The following is a 10,039-nucleotide window of genomic DNA, read 5'->3' as shown; positions in this document are numbered from 1 at the left end:
TTTCTATTGTTTTTTCATAACATAACATGTTAATGCTATCCCCTTAAAAATTACCGTATTCACACTGAGTGTCAATACCATACAGCCATTTTTACGAATACTTCTACAATGAAGATAACAACCACGACTGACTAAAGTAATTCTATAAATGAAACGAATTGTTTGAAGTTTTAACATCATGCAAGTTATAAAATCGCCCATTTTCCCACTTTAGACAATAACAATCAAAACCAAGGAGTAAACAAAGACGCAAAAACCCAAATAGAATTGATGCCTACAAATCCACATACGATTCTAATCAATAGGCTTTGTGCGATTTCTGTTTTAATTCCCTCGTGTTTTTGTTTGTTGTGTTGATTTGACCTGATTAATGTGCTTTGATCGTCTGTAAATTACTGTCGCCTCAATGTAACATTGTCAAATCTAAAAAAGAAATGTTGGTGTATGTACCGAACATATTGAATTAGTTGTTCCTTGGTGGACAAGGTGTGTTATTTAAAAAAGTAAAACCACAAAAAAAAAAAAACGCCGAGGAAAATTCAAAATAGAAAGTTCCTCATCAAATGGCAAAATCAAAAGAAAAAACACATCAAACGAATGGACAACATCTGTCATATTCCTGACTTGGTACAAGCATTTCAAAAGTAGAAAATGGTCAATTGAACCTGATTTTATAGCTAGCGAAACCTCTCATTTGTACGACGGAGTGTTAATGTATTCTGTTATTCTAGGTCGAAGGGAATACGATATATTTGAAAATTGTTTTCTCTTTTTTCAATTGAAATTTTGAACACATTTTGATAAATTTAAAACCTAAGATTTTTACATTGTTAAGGTGGTACCTAACACTACAGGTAGATAACTCTGTAAAATCAGCTAAACGTTTTAATTACGTTGTGTTGTTATGGGAATATTAAGCTTCTCAATGATCAAAATAAGTGTTTGTCAAACTGCTATATAACCAGCGTAATTGTTCTGATAAAACGGTTGGTTCAAAATTTTAGAAATTTTTATATTTTTGTAAAAGGGTCAAAGTTAATACTTTGTCAAAATTTTATGAAAATTAAACGAGCCAAATTAATTTTAGTTAAAGTGTTGGGTACCACCTTAATATAAAGAAACGTCACGTCAACTTTTTAAATAAGATTAGTTACCCTTATACATTATGTACAGTACATCTCAACATCTTTGAAAGATGAACAAAGGAAATTATTGTTAATACCTGTGAAGTTTATTCAGTGAATATAAATAATTTTATACAACAGATTGAATACAATTTTTCTATATTTCAATTTTAACTTTGTATGTATGTAACACGTGAATGACCGACTTTTACATCTAGGAAAATAGCGGGTTTCTAGTACAAAAAAAACCCACATTCCTTTTTTTTCACGTTGTTTTGACCTACAATGACAGGTTTGATTAAGTCTATTACTACAAGAAATTAGAGTGTGAAAGTGTAATTTATCGCGTACTCATTGACGCCTATCTACGTTAAAATGTTCTGTATCTTAATCCACACTTGCTTATCATTTGAATCTAAAATACTTAAAACATTTGAAACACATGTTTTAAACAACCGTTACCCATTGGGAAATAGTGTTCATGTACATTACATGTATGAGGTCGAGTTTCCAATTGGTGGATTAAGGCTTACTATAAATCGGAGCTTTGTGAAAAAGACAAATTCGCAGACAAATGTAATTGATTAAAAAAGTAAAACCACAAAAAAAAAAAAAAAAACGCCGAGGAAAATTCAAAATAGAAAGTTCCTAATCAAATGGCAAAATCAAAAGAAAAAACACATCAAACGAATGGACAACATCTGTCATATTCCTGACTTGGTACAAGCATTTCAAAAGTAGAAAATGGTCAATTGAACCTGATTTTATAGCTAGCGAAACCTCTCATTTGTACGACGGAGTGTTAATGTCTTCTGTTATTCTAGGTCGAAGGGAATACGATATATTTGAAAATTGTTTTCTCTTTTTTCAATTGGAATTTTGAACAAATTTTGATAAATTTAAAACCTAAGATTTTTACATTGTTAAGGTGGTACCTAACACTACAGGTAGATAACTATGTAAAATCAGCTAAACGTTTTAATTACGTTGTGTTGTTATGGGAATATTAAGCTTCTCAATGATCAAAATAAGTGTTTGTCAAACTGCTATATAACCAGCGTAATTTTTCTGATAAAACGGTTGGTTCAAAATTTTTGAAATTTTTATATTTTTGTAAAAGGGTCAAAGTTAATACTTTGTCAAAATTTTATGAAAATTAAACGAGCCAAATTAATTTTAGTTAAAGTGTTGGGTACCACCTTAATATAAAGAAACGTCACGTCAACTTTTTAAATAAGATTAGTTACCCTTATACATTATGTACAGTACATCTCAACATCTTTGAAAGATGAACAAAGGAAATTATTGTTAATACCTGTGAAGTGTATTCAGTGAATATAAATAATTTTATACAACAGATTGAATACAATTTTTCTATATTTTAATTCTAACTTTGTATGTATGTAACACGTGAATGACCGACTTTTACATCTAGGAAAATAGCGGGTTTCTAGTACAAAAAAAACCCACATTCCTTTTTTTTCAAGTTGTTTTGACCTACAATGACAGGTTTGATTTAGTCTATTACTACAAGAAATTAGAGTGTGAAAGTGTAATTTATCGCGTACTTATTGACGCCTATTTACGTTAACATGTTCTGTATCTTAATCCACACTTGCTTATCATTTGAATCTAAAATACTTAAAACATTTGAAACACATGTTTTAAACAACCGTTACCCATTGGGAAATAGTGTTCATGTACATTACATGTATGAGGTCGAGTTTCCAATTGGTGGATTAAGGCTTACTATAAATCGGAACTTTGTGAAAAAGACAAATTCGCAGACAAATGTAATTGATTAAAAAAGTAAAACCACAAAAAAAAAAACGCCGAGGAAAATTCAAAATAGAAAGTTCCTAATCAAATGGCAAAATCAAAAGAAAAAACACATCAAACGAATGGACAACATCTGTCATATTCCTGACTTGGTACAAGCATTTCAAAAGTAGAAAATGGTCAATTGAACCTGATTTTATAGCTAGCGAAACCCCTCATTTGTACGACGGAGTGTTAATGTCTTCTGTTATTCTAGGTCGAAGGGAATACGATATATTTGAAAATTGTTTTCTCTTTTTTCAATTGGAATTTTAAACAAATTTTGATAAATTTAAAACCTAAGATTTTTACATTGTTAAGGTGGTACCTAACACTACAGGTAGATAACTCTGTAAAATCAGCTAAACGTTTTAATTACGTTGTGTTGTTATGGGAATATTAAGCTTCTCAATGATCAAAATAAGTGTTTGTCAAACTGCAATATAACCAGCGTAATTGTTCTGATAAAACGGTTGGTTCAAAATTTTTGAAATTTTTATATTTTTGTAAAAGGGTCAAAGTTAATACTTTGTCAAAATTTTATGAAAATTAAACGAGCCAAATTAATTTTAGTTAAAGTGTTGGGTACCACCTTAATATAAAGAAACGTCACGTCAACTTTTTAAATAAGATTAGTTACCCTTATACATTATGTACAGTACATCTCAACATCTTTGAAAGATGAACAAAGGAAATTATTGTTAATACCTGTGAAGTGTATTCAGTGAATATAAATAATTTTATACAACAGATTGAATACAATTTTTCTATATTTTAATTCTAACTTTGTATGTATGTAACACGTGAATGACCGACTTTTACATCTAGGAAAATAGCGGGTTTCTAGTACAAAAAAAACCCACATTCCTTTTTTTTCACCTTGTTTTGACCTACAATGACAGGTTTGATTAAGTCTATTACTACAAGAAATTAGAGTGTGAAAGTGTAATTTATCGCGTACTTATTGACGCCTATTTACGTTAACATGTTCTGTATCTTAATCCACACTTGCTTATCATTTGAATCTAAAATACTTAAAACATTTGAAACACATGTTTTAAACAACCGTTACCCATTGGGAAATAGTGTTCATGTACATTACATGTATGAGGTCGAGTTTCCAATTGGTGGATTAAGGCTTACTATAAATCGGAACTTTGTGAAAAAGACAAATTCGCAGACAAATGTAATTGATTAAAAAAGTAAAACCACAAAAAAAAAAACGCCGAGGAAAATTCAAAATAGAAAGTTCCTAATCAAATGGCAAAATCAAAAGAAAAAACACATCAAACGAATGGACAACATCTGTCATATTCCTGACTTGGTACAAGCATTTCAAAAGTAGAAAATGGTCAATTGAACCTGATTTTATAGCTAGCGAAACCCCTCATTTGTACGACGGAGTGTTAATGTCTTCTGTTATTCTAGGTCGAAGGGAATACGATATATTTGAAAATTGTTTTCTCTTTTTTCAATTGGAATTTTAAACAAATTTTGATAAATTTAAAACCTAAGATTTTTACATTGTTAAGGTGGTACCTAACACTACAGGTAGATAACTCTGTAAAATCAGCTAAACGTTTTAATTACGTTGTGTTGTTATGGGAATATTAAGCTTCTCAATGATCAAAATAAGTGTTTGTCAAACTGCTATATAACCAGCGTAATTGTTCTGATAAAACGGTTGGTTCAAAATTTTTGAAATTTTTATATTTTTGTAAAAGGGTCAAAGTTAATACTTTGTCAAAATTTTATGAAAATTAAACGAGCCAAATTAATTTTAGTTAAAGTGTTGGGTACCACCTTAATATAAAGAAACTTCACGTCAACTTTTTAAATAAGATTAGTTACCCTTATACATTATGTACAGTACATCTCAACATCTTTGAAAGATGAACAAAGGAAATTACTGTTAATACCTGTGAAGTTTATTCAGTGAATATAAATAATTTTATACAACAGATTGAATATCTTCGGATTTCAAATGTTTGGCTTTGAGCGTTCCTGATGAAGGTAAATCCAGAAAAGCGCTTCGGACGCAATAAATTATAAAACGTGTTGTTTTCCATTTTTTGAATACAATTTTTCTATATTTTAATTTTAACTTTGTATGTATGTAACACATGAATGACCGACTTTTACATCTAGGAAAATAGCGGATTTCTAGTACAGAAAAAAACCCACATTCCTTTTTTTTCAAGTTGTTTTGACCTACAATGACAGGTTTGATTTAGTCTATTACTACAAGAAATTAGAGTGTGAAAGTGTAATTTATCGCGCACTCATTGACGCCTATCTACGTTAACATGTTCTGTATCTTAATCCACACTTGCTTATCATTTGAATCTAAAATACTTAAAACATTTGAAACACATGTTTTAAACAACCGTTACCCATTGGGAAATAGTGTTCATGTACATTACATGTATGAGGTCGAGTTTCCAATTGGTGGATTAAGGCTTACTATAAATCGGAACTTTGTGAAAAAGACAAATTCGCAGACAAATGTAATTGATAATGTTACCAGTTGACTTATTTATAAAAAAGAAATATACTAGTAACAAATATTCGAAATCAAAGAAAAGTCAAACTCATAAAAAAAATTGGAAAACTACTGTTATATTCCTGACTTGGTACAGGCATTTTTTTATGTAGAAAATTATGGTGAATTAAAAATGGTTTTTAGCCAATTTTACCATCCTAAATAAGAAGCTACATGTATAGCAGACGCATACACAAAGCTTGGAAGGATTTTGCCAAAATGATGGCATCAAGACTTTTCTGACGAAAAAAGGTGTAGAAAGGATCATTTTTATTTTAAATATTTTCTAAAGTAAACTGGGACTGAACAATTTTGGTTTGATTTTAATAATTTATGAAAATACTTGCAATCAATAAATTCGTTGTATATAACAGTTTGTGTCTGAGGTTAAGTTTTTTATTTATAGTTCAGACTGGCTTTGAAAAAGAGGGAAATAACTGCAAGCAGGGTTTCCGCTGGCGGTCGCCATTTTCGCAATTTGCGAAAAAATAATAATTGTGGCGATTAAAATTCGTCATTGGCGCAAGAATTTGGCGAAAGAAATATATAAAACGATTTAATTTCAGCCATCTTGTTTATTTACTTTTTTCGGGTTTCTCTGACGTTACTTATCAGACAATACTCGGAATTCACCTTGAACTCGTTAAGATTTTGACAGAAAATCAATAATCCGCTGATTGCATTAATAGCTATCAATATCAAAGGACTAATTAATAAAGGTGTTGATTGTATGATATGACAAAATGAAATGGTTAAATGGCTTCTGTCACATGTCACAAAAGGGATTTATTAATACTTTGCGACGAACGCGTTTGAAGCAAAATATTTACGCTTCCTCTACTTCTTTAAATGATAGTTCAGAAAAGAAAATTGTTGTTATGACGAAAATGTTCAAAATCAAGAAAGGTCTCTTATTTAAAACTGTATCATTTAACTTTCATATAGATCATTGATTTGAGTGGGTACTTCAAAGTCGTTTCAGTTACACACGTGCTTCAAGCATATAGTTCTACTTATTTATGATGCATTGGTATAGAAAAGAAAACTGTCGTTATGAAGAAATCTATTCAAAAGGTTGGCATGAGAGTAACCCTTTAATGTAATGACTACATCTTACACGAGAGATCAATTCCAAGTGATGAGATGCTTCGTTTTGTTGTAAAAATCACTTCCTTTTTAGGAGTGGGGCTGGAAAAAAAGGAAAATTTTAAAAGAGAAATACATTTGTGTTACTTGGCGAAAAAAATAAGTAAGTGGCGAAAAATATATTGTTTTGGCGAAAGAGTTGGCGAAAAAAATAATTGGCCCAGGGGAAACCCTGTTGACTGCAAGTATTCTTAAATAAATACTTTGTGTTTTGTGCTTTTGACATTTGACTTATTTATACAGAGTTCGTACTTATATTAATTAATCAAAACATCACTTGTATTTATATTTCATATCATGATTGTTTATTTGTGAATTAATACATTCAGTTAATCAAATACATCATGCACATAGATTTAAAAAAAACATTTTCTTCATTTTTTCATTAATGCATTTACAATTTTATTAGATTACACATTAATGTAGGTGATTATATTATACAAGTACACATTCGTGATATCGCGGGTCCGTGACTGAATTAAAGTATATAACTATGCCTACGCCTTATTTTAGTAATTGGAATTTTCATCTGATGTCATGTCGATTATAAGATACACAGTTTTCTCTGCTTTCAAATCTTTCTGTTTGAACCCGTCGACCTGGAACTTATCAATTATTGGTAGTGTTAATTTTTTGGAAAACAAAAGGTCTTGGCTATCCAGGAATGGAGTATTTTTTAATCAACAGCATTGTCCTATATTAGTTATCTTAGAAAGTCTTGCTGATTGCTGAATAAAACTACAATAGGGAACAATTTGACAATGATTGAATTTAGTAGTGTCAGCCCTTTGATTATGACCCGTGTATATAACAAAATCCTAAATACACCGTTTGGTGGTGCGCCTGTCAAATGCGGAACGTACAGATAAGGTAATAGCTAACAGGTGAATATACTATTGGTATCGGTATCGGATTCGACCCGGAACTTGTTAATTATTGGCAATATTAATTATGTGGAAAACAAAAGGGTCTGGAGTGGTGTAATTTTAAATCTACACCATTGTCTTATATAAGTTCTATAAAGAGTTGAATTCTTTGATTTGTCGTTTTTACCCGATGACGGCTGACAAATTGGACCTCGTAATTTTAGTATTATAGATATTTGTAGCTGTCCTTTCGTTGTACACTGATGGTTGGACAATGACAAAAGTAAAATGCACATATTGTATATTTAAGTATTCTTTATGAAATTACAAAACTTGTTAAATGCTACATATTATGCTTTATGTTTTGATGATCAAAAAGTCATTAGACATACAATTGTTTATTACAAATGTAAAACAATTCTTTTTTTTTAGAAGAAATCAATCATATCGATACCTTATTTACACATATTCATGGTTTTACACGTATGAGATTTGCAAGCTTCATATATAAATAAAACTCCCTCATGAATGCGAGGTACAGGTATCAGTGAATCCTCTCTCCGTGTTACTTCCGTCAGTTGTAAACAACACCCGAATGACATTGCTAGTTGACTGAATAATCGAAGCATTAATAATTAACACAGAAAAGTTTAGTAAACGCCTATCTGAAACTCTTGATCCATCAAACACCTGCAAAATATAAGCAAGTTATAAATATCACTCAAGAACTATAAACGATTCAGTGACAAAGTTAACCAATAAAATGTGAATTGTGTAAATAATTACACCTACTTTTTAATTGGCTTGTAAATAATGTATTTTGTGCATATTTTAACCTCTTTTCTTCTCTTCTGTCGGTGAATATGCATCCAATACCCCTCTATGCTGTGCTATTTGGCATTTTTGATATTCCCCTTTCATAATCGTTAGACAGAGTTCTTCCCGCCTAAATTAATCGGCACCTTTCACAACTTACCCCGATAAGTTAGGCAACATGATAAGCCATTTTGGTTAAAAGGGCAATACGAATATTGTTAACCAGAAATGTAAGCCAGTACGTCACCAATCTCGTGATTGTGTACTGAAGAATTCGCGTTGTGTATATTAAGAGAAAAAACACGTCTTTACTTATAAACGATTTAATAATGGAATGACAATGAAGTTTACACATATATACTACTATGTGTTATACAGACATCCCTAACGAGTATAACAACATGACTTTTGTATAATTCACGCGGCACAATATATGCTAGTATCGTGCCATGACTGGTATTTTTTACCGCTCAAGAAACATGTATATCTGTTCAAAAGTAAGTTGTATAGGGTAATGATTTATATTGATTCTTTTGTTTATTAAAATTCAAACTGAGTCCAATTTTATGCCTAACAGAATAAATACATTTATTTACTTTTTTACATTGGCTAGAGGTATCGCGGGAGGGTTGAGATCTTACAAACATGTTTAACCCCTCCGCATTTTTGCGCCTGTCCCAAGTCAGGAGCCTCTGGCCTTTGTTAGTCTTGTATTATTTAAATTTTTGTTTTTTGTGTACAATTTGGAAATTAGTATGGCGTTCATTATCACTGAACTAGTATATATTTGTTTAGGGACCAGCAGGAGGACGCCTCGGGGTGCGGGAATTTCTCGCTACATTGAAGACCTATTGGTGACATCCTGCTGTTGGTTTTTTTAAGGTCGGGTTGTTGTCTCTTTGACACATTCCACATTTCCATTCTCAATTTTATTTATACGCATAACATGGTACATTTTGTATTTGTTTTAGTGTATAGTTTGTTGAAAACGATTCATAGGGTAGTGTATTGTGTAATGAAGTAGTATAAATTGTAATAGTGATTTTGAGTGTATGGTGTACGGTGTATAGTGTCATAGTCTATGCTGTATTACCATTGACGACAAACTGTTATGCAACAAATGCGCATTTCGACAATAGATGTCTCTACAGTGATTTTTATAAAATATTTTACCATACCTTATATAAAAGCCTGAAGACGTAATACATCATCAAACCAACAAAAAAAAAAAACAGATATGAAAAATAAATTCAATATCGGAAAAGAAATCAAAACTTTACATTCATTACTTTTGAAGCTGTATAACAGTAAATTATAAAGAAAATGCATCCATATTTTCATGTCAGTACAGAAGTACTTGCTTCCTTGTGGATGATGCTCTCGGGAATGAACAGTCCACGTGCAGAAGTATCAACCAAGATGAAGTAATAATGTTAACGGTACCAATTGTTTTTCAGCGATGCTCAAAGCTAAATTATTAAAAAGTAGACCAAGTCTAAAAGGATGAACCATTGGCTGGTAGTTATGTTATCACTAGGTAAATATTGCAATTAAAGGTGATCATTTATCTGAAGAGATAATAACACGATGTTGACTGCTTTAACACTGTTTTTGACATTTTTACCTATGATGTCTGTTTGTTCTTTACACATCGTTGTCAATATATAGTTGGCGGTTTAGCTAGCTAAACAACCAGGTCTCAGTCACAATTTTCAATATAATCTAAT

This window comes from Mytilus edulis, chromosome 14 (genome assembly GCF_963676685.1).
Source record: "Mytilus edulis chromosome 14, xbMytEdul2.2, whole genome shotgun sequence".
Taxonomy (NCBI): Eukaryota; Metazoa; Mollusca; class Bivalvia; order Mytilida; family Mytilidae; genus Mytilus; species Mytilus edulis.
The sequence above is the reverse complement of the archived record's forward strand: the minus strand, read 5'-3'. Positions refer to the sequence as shown.